At 33.7% G+C, this 9,171-nt stretch overlaps 1 long non-coding RNA gene across 1 annotated transcript; it reads left to right on the top strand.

Moving 5' to 3' along the window:
- The first annotated feature begins 330 nt into the window (after positions 1–330).
- On the top strand, positions 331–8,271 carry LOC134844420 (uncharacterized). Its single transcript, XR_010162683.1, has 4 exons — positions 331–1,298; positions 2,539–3,079; positions 7,693–7,746; positions 8,047–8,271. It is a non-coding gene; the product is annotated as an uncharacterized LOC134844420 (long non-coding RNA).
- The last annotated feature ends 900 nt before the right edge of the window (positions 8,272–9,171 follow it).

Raw genomic sequence — 9,171 nt, 5'->3', positions numbered from 1 at the left:
TCCCAAATTGTTTCAATTCGGGTTTCGAGATTTCTTTTGAGCAAAAACATGAAGATGGGGCAGTTATAAGAGCAAAAATATTAAGAGAAAATTACTTTAAAAAAAACTGCAGCATTTTGCGGTCGCTGCTCTCAAGCTCGCCAACAACGCAAGTGAAACGCTCAAAAACGCAACCGGTTTTTCAGAACTTTTAAGCCCGCGATCAGCCTGCCTTTGTCCGCTACTTCACTTGCAGTTTTGAATGGTGCTCGCAGTTTTCTAAACAGTTTTCTTTCTTTTTGTTTGCATACCATCAGAGAGTTGCTATTGTTTTCAGAGGGTTGCAATTATTTTCAGCGGGTTGCTATTATTTTCCTGTTGATTGCGGGCCTAATCCAATTAGCAACAACACAATAGCCGGCTGGCCAATTTTCAAGCTAGCTTTTTTGCTACCAAAGCAAAAAAAATGTTCACTGCTGATTTCAGCGGAAAATCACTCATCCCGAAATTTTTCTCTTTGTATTAACTTTCTTTCTCTTTGTGTTAACTTTCCGTCTCTCTTACATAGATCAATTGCCACTTTATAAAAATAGCTTCTATTCTCTAGGGTATCATTCAATGGGCTGGAAAGCTAAAAAACTCACTTTAGAACCGCGAATCTGCCTTTGATAAATCACTTAGAAATTGTTTTCCCTGCAAAAAAGTTGGTGAAAGAAGAGTACTCAAAAATTTCATCCCAATTCATCGAAATTCGATGTTTTCGCGTCATACAGATTTATTGACTTCTTTATCGTGAGTTCTTTTGACAACTTATAGGTTCATTTCCTATGTTTTTTGAACATTTCTTATAAGCATATCTTTGCGATCAGCATAAAAACAACACAAAAAAACCTCGTAGCAAAAACTTCTCTCAGCTTCACAAATTGATCTGAGAATTTCATTTTTCCAAAAACATTACAATTATAACTAATTGGCTATAAGCAGATAACAGAAATTTAATTCAGTTTTTGGACTTAATTTTTTGATTGCTCATAGGCGGCAACATTTTAAATTCAACTCGAAAACCTTTCGGGTTATTGTCCAAAACTACCCACTTTAAACCGTCCCTTTCAAAGGAACTTTGCAATTGAACAAATTGAATTAAATGGTTTATCGACTAGTTTGTTGTTTGTGTTGGCGCATTTGTATTTGTGGTGTATTACTAAAGTTCAATAGGGGATATAACACCTATCACCACATATGAGACTTTTAAGTTCCGTCTACCGCGATTGCAGAGAAGACAACATCTACGACGACAGACTATTTATCATTTTTTAAAGGTGAGAAATAGTGGTCTATTTAGCACATGTGTCAATTGGCAAGCTAATGTCTAATTTAACCGCTTAAAATTGAAAACCTTCTGCAATTTTTTTGAAGACATATCAAGAAACGACCCCCCCCCCGCCCCAACTTCGCACAAGCGTCAATTTTACAGTGTAACAAGGGTAAGTATGAAGATGAATTCGCATTTCGAGACTCCCGGTTTGGGAGGTGGGGGGTGAAGAAAAGAGCCCAGTAGTTTTTCAATTGAAATAAGGATAGCCGGTTACAGTGCAATATTCACCAGTCACAAAAAATACGCAAATTGGATAACAGTTTTTGTAGAAAAAGGAATTTAAAAAAAAACGTTAAAAAATCGAAAAAAAATTTCAACAGAATTTTTTTTGCAGAAACTTTTTATATTTTGTTAAAAAATTGGAAGGTTTTTGATTCCCAAAATGGCGCAAACAAACTCCAAAAACAAACTTTACTCAAGTAAAACTAAGTTTTCACGGCTTAAACTAAGCATAAATAAGCTAGCTTAAGCCTGTCTCGCTCACCTTGTTCGCTCGAAATAAGACCAGAAATCAAAATTTTGAAACGGGTTTTTCACGAGATTGAGAATTTTTTTTTGAAAAAATTTAAGGTCATTCGAATCACGACTGAAGGTTATATCACTGATATATCACCCGACACTATTAGCTGTTTATTTGTGCTACCTGATTTTGCGTGTAAAACAAAAAAAAATTAAAAAAAAAACTATAACACAAACGAATAGAAATTTCCTCCTCATTTTCATTAGTCGGAACAAATAAATCACGGCTCTTTCCCCCACCTGCAATTTTTTTATACAAAATAATGTTGTTCACATTGTCCGATCGTTACAAAAATTGGCATGCGGACTAATTAGGCTGGAACAAACATATGCAGTGTCCATAATTAACAGTGTAAAACCACTAGTTAATCCATAAATTTGATGATCATGCAAAGTTGGAGAAAACGAAAAACCCTAAATCAATTGAATCTAATTCAACAATCTAAAGAAACAAATTTTGCCCATTTTGTGTGTTCTAGTTTTACAAAAGCCCGTGAAATCAATTTGGTGAACTTAAAAAAAGAGGCGACAAATTTTCTGGAAAAATTCCTGAATTTGTTAAACCCCCCCTCAAAAAAATCATTGACACTCTCATGAAAACATGACGAAGATAAATATAGCTTGCTAAAGAACACACGCGCTATTTTCAATCCACAACTTTCAAGGTTCATCTTGAGAATCATATTTGCAATTTTTGATTTCTGCAAACTGTCCGCTTTAATTTCCTTTATTATTATCATTTGCATCGCCTGCGCCAGGACGCTTTACTTTTTCTGCATTCGTCATATTTTCGACCTATCCGGGATAAATTACGCGCCGATGAATATTCATCATAATAATCACCTACACCTTCGCTCTGTGCGCCAGGGTTAAAAAAGTCTACCATTTCTTTATGTCTGAGCCACTTTATTTGATGGCTGATTACTTCAAAGACGCGACTGAAAATGCCCAATTTTAAAAGCAGCTTTTATGATTTCCAGCAGTTTATGATTTCCAGCACTTCAATAAAGTTCAATTCTTCGAGAAAGCATGATTGTGCCGCAAATATCTAAATTAAATCTTTTATCTGAATGTTATTTTTCGTTCTTTTATAATTAACTTATTTGTTGAATTTTGACTGAATTAATTAGCTCACTTTCTTTATTCTTATTTTGTTATATCTTTGCTCAGTTCTGCCCTGGGCTGGATTTGATGACAGCTTGAAATGTGAGAAAAGTCATTTCGGAAACTTTGATTGAAATATCTAGATTATTCAGCCCGAGATTACATGCCGACAAAAGTTGAGATTTTTCCGAATGTGACTTCAGAATTTAAGTTAAGGCACGAAACATAAGGTGGTTAGGTATAGATTTAGACATTTGGTCGTTAGGACGTATCCAGGGTTTTCTCGAGGGGGGGGGGAGCGGGTTTTCAAAAAGCTTTTTTTTTCGGCGCGCTTCCCTTCAACAGTAGAATATATTGGCGCCAAAGGCGCCTTTAGAAAATTTGAGGTTGGTCAGCCAAAAATGGATGTCATAAAATAATACCGAAGGGGGGACGCTTTGGGTTGGTAGTGTCAAATTCCTGAGAGGGGCGTCTGCGCCAAGAGTTTGGTACCCCACCCTATATCCGCCCCTAGGGAATAGTGTAATGTTAAGAAGACGCGTTTTCCGCATCAAAAAATTTATTGCAGGTATTTTCATGTGAAAGATGTTATTTTTTTGTCATTAATCATTAAACAATTTTCGATGCCAAATCAACCAAAAATTTCTGTTAACCATGTTCTATAACTTCCTTAAAGTATAAGAAAAGTGCTTTGCTGGCAACGCTTGCCCTACTGAAAATTAGTTTTTTTTTAAATCTTAAATTGCCGAACTACTGTGCGTATTATTCTCAAGTGTTAGTCATATTAATGTTTAATACAAAAAAAATTGAACGGCAGACAAAAAACAAAAGATTTTTTGGCTATTTTGTCTCCCCTCACCTGCAGTTTTATTAGTAATTTTGGATCAAGTTAACATCCTCCCCCACACACCCCATCTCCCCAAATAAACCAAGTTAAGATCTCCACCCCAGCATTCAATTTAAATCAAATTTGCTAAGCGCTGCATGTAAAATGCTCTATTTTGGTTGGGTGAAATTTCGAGCTCAGGACAAAGTAACACCCTCCCCCTAAACGCCTCTCGTGGGAGGATTTTAGCTTGGTCCGTAATTTTTCTGTTCACCTTGCTCGTAACATCATGAAATTTTCTTTCGTGATTACTCGAAAAATTAAATCTCACCGACCATCTTTATCAACATTTTTTACGATTGCGCCCATTCAATAGACATATATTTTATAAATAAAATCTGTTTTCTTCAATGTTGTTTGTGAGTGGAGAGTTTGTATCTAAAGTTTGGTTTCTAGAAGAAAGTATTGTTAAGGTATTCACTGTACCAACATTGGAAATTGCCTCGTCGTCATTTAAAATGGAAGTTTTTGTATGAGGTTTTTCTTTTGCGTTTATCAAAATCTTTAAATGCCAATTTATGGCAGGTCATAAAACAGAGTTGAATTTTTTTTAAAAACTATATATGGTAAACAAAGAGACGATAATTAATGAGATAAAAATTATCGAAATAAATAGAAATCACTAATTGGTGAGTGAATCACTAATTTTTACTCTCACTCTATCGAGTGAATAATGGAGTGATTTGGCAAGTTGTAACTTTTCAGGCTAATCCAGAAGTTTTAGTTTAAATCAGGGAGTTTCACACTAACCCAGAAGTTCAACATTGAAAATTAGTTCACAATTTTTATTAAAATTACTGTAAAGAGCAAAAAATTCTCTAGAGTATATGTTTTTATTCGATTCAACTTGTAATACTAGTTTTTAGTTTTACTTTTAATGTCAAAAGGTCGCTGAACAATATTGGTAATTTTTCTGAAAGCAGGGTCGAATTTTTAAGTTTTCTGTAGTTTTTGGTTGCTATCGAGATGTTTTTCGAAGCAAGATATTTTTTGCGGCTCCGCTGGTGACTTCTTTTTTTTTCTTAAAAATTTTCGTCAAAGTTGACTTTTGAAAAAAAAAACAAATTTAATGCGACTGTTCTCTAGTTTTGACTTCTGTGTTGCCTTTTCTAGCTTTGACATCTGTGCTGTGTTTACTTTATTTAAAAAAATAACAGAATTATAACAGATAACAATAAGTAGAAGAAAACGGAAAAAAATAGAAGGAAACGTGAACACAAGTTCATGAAGCAGACAAAAATTAATGGTGAAACAATTGTCAAAGAATATTTCTATATTTTTTGTCTTCAAAAAAATTGCAACTAATTAGCCATCGAATATTTTTTCCTAAACTATAAAATTGAAAAGTTCAAAAAAAAGTTTTCTTGTAAAGATTTCTTGTTTATGAAAGTTCTCGTCCAATTTGATTTTCATAAAAATTGTACTGCGGGCCCACTATCAGGCCTTTTGCTCTCCTTGCTAGCAGAGTTTTTTCTGTAAAAAAAAAATAAAATATTTTTAACATACAACTAGCAACTATTCAACTAGCAACATTTTGTGTAAACGCACAAAAAACTTTCAGCTTGAAGTAATTAAAACTTGATATCCTGTATGCCTCGCTGGCTCATATTTGTTTAAGAAATCAGGATTTCTGTGCATCGTGTTTAGTAACAAAAGCATTAAAGTTCTGATCAATCTTAAGCAAAGCAAAAATAAACTTTAAGCGTAAACATTGAAATTCATGAAAGGAAACTATTGATTGAACAGTTCAATAGGATAGATTAATGTCTATATAAGCACCGTTATTGAATTTTTATGGAGTGCTGGCTCTTTCTTTTCCGACCATTATTAAGTAATATTTCATTAGAAAGCCCTTTTCGTAATGTGAGTAAATTAAAAAAACAATATGGAAAAGTTTTTTATGTATTAAGAAAAACCCGCTTTAAATTTCAATTTTTGGTCTAAGTTTAAGCAAATAAAATGAGCGATCGAAATGAAACGAGAGAAAAGTAAACTTTCGGAGTTTGTGTGCGCCATTTTGAGAATCAAAAACTTTAAAATTTTATTTTTTAAAATTCAAAACTTTTCTTTAAAAAAATTTGTTGAATTTTTTGTTCTGATTTTTAAAGATTTTTTTTCAATTTTCTATAAATTTTTTTTACAAAACTTGTTTTCCAATTTGATCTTTTTATTATGACTGTCGAATCTGCCTAAATTCTAGAAAACTCTTTTCAGGCTATGTTCGGAACATTCTGTGCTGTGCTACTTCACAGTAACGAGCTATCCTTGTTTCGCGGTATGTTAACTGTATGATTTGAGAAAAAAAAATCTCGCCGACCTGGACATTCTTCAAAGTTTTGAAGAAAGAAAGCTTTGGATAGTTGTTTTCGTCTCGTCATTTTTGACTGTTTAAAAAATTGTTTTTGACAATTTTTTTCAGCCATCTGATGTTTTGGTTTCAAACGTTGAAAAAAAATTTTTTGTTTCAAACGTTGAAAAAGAGAATTATGATAAAATAATCTAGAATTTCGATAATTATTAAACTTTTTGTTTCAGTCTTTTGAAATTTTAAAACTTTTTTCCGAAACATTCGAGCGCCAAAAATATAGAAAATTGAAATTGAGAGCATTGGTACTTTTGGATCCTTTTGGACAAATACTTGAGTGAATCATTTTGGATAATTTATATTATTTTTTATGCAAACGTGCAATTCAGCAACCGAAAACTGCAAGTGAGCCGAATCTTTTCAAAAACTGAAAACATTACGAGGCGAGACTGCATTTTGTGAAATCTACATCGGGCCGAAATAAGATTTGTCGCGGAATTCGCAACATTTCGGATCTCAAATACTGAAAAAATGAACGGCTTTCTAATATCAAATACTGAACGAATGAAATAAAAACAAAGGTAATTGTAATTGTTTCGTGGGTTAAAATGCTGAATTATTATTAAATATCATTTTTTCCAAAAACTAAACTGGTACATCCACGATTTTAGTTGGACATTGATTTAAAATTTGTTATTAGATTTCACTAAAAAAGGTCTCACAATAAAACTCTCGCTTTTTAATTCCAGATTTTCAAGATAACAATTCCAGCTATTGCTCCAAATTGTTCACGAAAGGACTGGTTCAGTTCGGTATCACAACTAACACTACAATCGTTATATTAGTTGAATCTGCTTATACTTGCGGAATCAGTTCATATTTTCAGAATCCGGAACAATTAGCTTTATTCACTCGTTGCAGAACTCGCAATAAAACTAAAGTGCCGACAAATTATACTTTACGCGGAAATCTTAGAATCTTAGAATTACGGAATCTACTTGCATATTTGACTATGTTTAAAGACTTGTGTCTGGAGTCCAGAAACATAGTGACACCAAATTGAGCGCTTATTCAGTGCACGGTTTGGCCTCGTAATGAAAGAAGAAAACATTTGCCTGAACCCATTTTAAATAGTATTAAAGGTAATCAAAGCATTCTTTCAGGTATTTGCTTTGATTTGGTTGGAGCTTTTCTCAGAAATTTTTGATAACCTAGATGTCATTGAATAAAACATCATATCCTTTTAACTCCCCGTTTTGCAAAAAGGAGATTCGTTACTCGGTACAAAATCTACTTAAGGTTAACCGTTGATTTAATTCATTATAGGGGTGACAGTTCGTTAATAGGTACCAAAAAGAGAGGCGGTGGGAATTAAAAAAAACATCCAATAGTACAAATGACAAAAACCTCCCTCTTGAGAGTTGAAGGGATAGAGCTATGAGCGCCGTATCCCTCCTTCTTCTAATATTGCACTCGAGAAAAAACAAAAAGAATTTAACACTTGAAATTGATATTATGTTTCAGTCAGCGGTGAATGAACCTCTTCAAATGATTTTGAGGATTTTCTCTCATTTCAGGGTAAGCAATGTTTCTGTAATTGTTTTATTATCTTGAATGTCAGAATAAGTTCAAAAGCGCTCCTTCTTAATGTAGTAACGTATCATCAATCTAAAAACAGCGCACCCAAAAGAGCTGTGCTTTTTTAACAAAACAGTTTGGATGGTGAATGCAACAATTTAAGCAGAGACGGCCTTACAATTTTTTTGAGAAGGGGGGTCGGCCCATTGACGCATTTCTTGAGACCGGTCATACTGTTCTCCATGCTCGTTGAGATTTTTAAAAAGTCTGTATTATGCCATAATTCGCTAATGAACTTAGGTAAGAAGGATGGGTTCTAGTTTGCGCTTCCAGGACGGGATCTATGCGGCCCTGTTGGCAGTCGGAACATTCTACCTCATTTTCTTCGTCTCCATCGTCCTCCTCATTTTCCTCAAATACATGGGGGAGAGGTGCGTGGGATCCTCCTCCTCCGGAACCCAACACCACCTGATGGGGGAGTCCAGGCCGGAGAGACCCAGAGACACAATACACCATATGCAACATCAACAGGTGAGACAGAAACGTTATAGGTATTAACAAAATTGTTTAAAAAATTCAAAAAAAAATCATGAAAAATTCAAAAAGTTTGATTAAATTTTCAAATTTTCTTTGATCTTTATGTTTTTATACTGCAGAAAATGCAATATAAATAATTAATCACGAATTGAGCATAAGATACTCAACACTTTGCAGCATGAATCAGGCTTGCACCTCTCGTGGGAGGATTTTAGCTTGGTCCGTAACTTTTCTGTTCACTTTGCCCGTCACATCAGGAAATTTTCGTTCGTGATTACTCGAAAAATTAAATCTCAACGACCATCTTTATCAATATTTTTTACAATTGCGCCCATTCAAAAGACTGCGTAAGGTATTCACTGTACCAACATTGGAAATTGCCTCGTCGTCATTTAAAATGGAAGTTTTTGTATGAGGGCTTTCTCTTGAGTTTATCAAACTCTTTAAATGCCAATTTATGGCAGGTCATAAGACAGAGTTGATTTTTTTTAAAACTATATATGGTAAACAAAGAGACGATAATTAATGAGATAAAATTTATCGAAATAAATAGAAATCACTAATTGGTGAGTGAATCACTAATTTTTACTCTTACTCTATCGAGTGAATAATAGAGTGAATTGGCAAATTGTAACTTTTTAGGCTAATCTAGAAGTTTTAGTTTAATTCAGGGAGTTTCAAACTAACCCAGAAGTTCAACATTGAAATTTAGTTCACTATTTTTATTAAAATTACTGTAAAGAGCAAAAAATTCTCTAGAGTATATTTTTTTATTCGATTCAACTTATAAGACTGGTTTTTTGTTTTGCTTTTAATGTCAAAAGGTCGATGAAAAATATTGGTAATTTTTCTGAAAGCAGGGTCGAATTTTTAAGTTTTCCAGAGTTT

Source organism: Symsagittifera roscoffensis, chromosome 4 (genome assembly GCF_963678635.1).
Source record: "Symsagittifera roscoffensis chromosome 4, txSymRosc1.1, whole genome shotgun sequence".
Taxonomy (NCBI): domain Eukaryota; kingdom Metazoa; phylum Xenacoelomorpha; order Acoela; family Convolutidae; genus Symsagittifera; species Symsagittifera roscoffensis.
The sequence above is the reverse complement of the archived record's forward strand: the minus strand, read 5'-3'. Positions and strand labels throughout refer to the sequence as shown.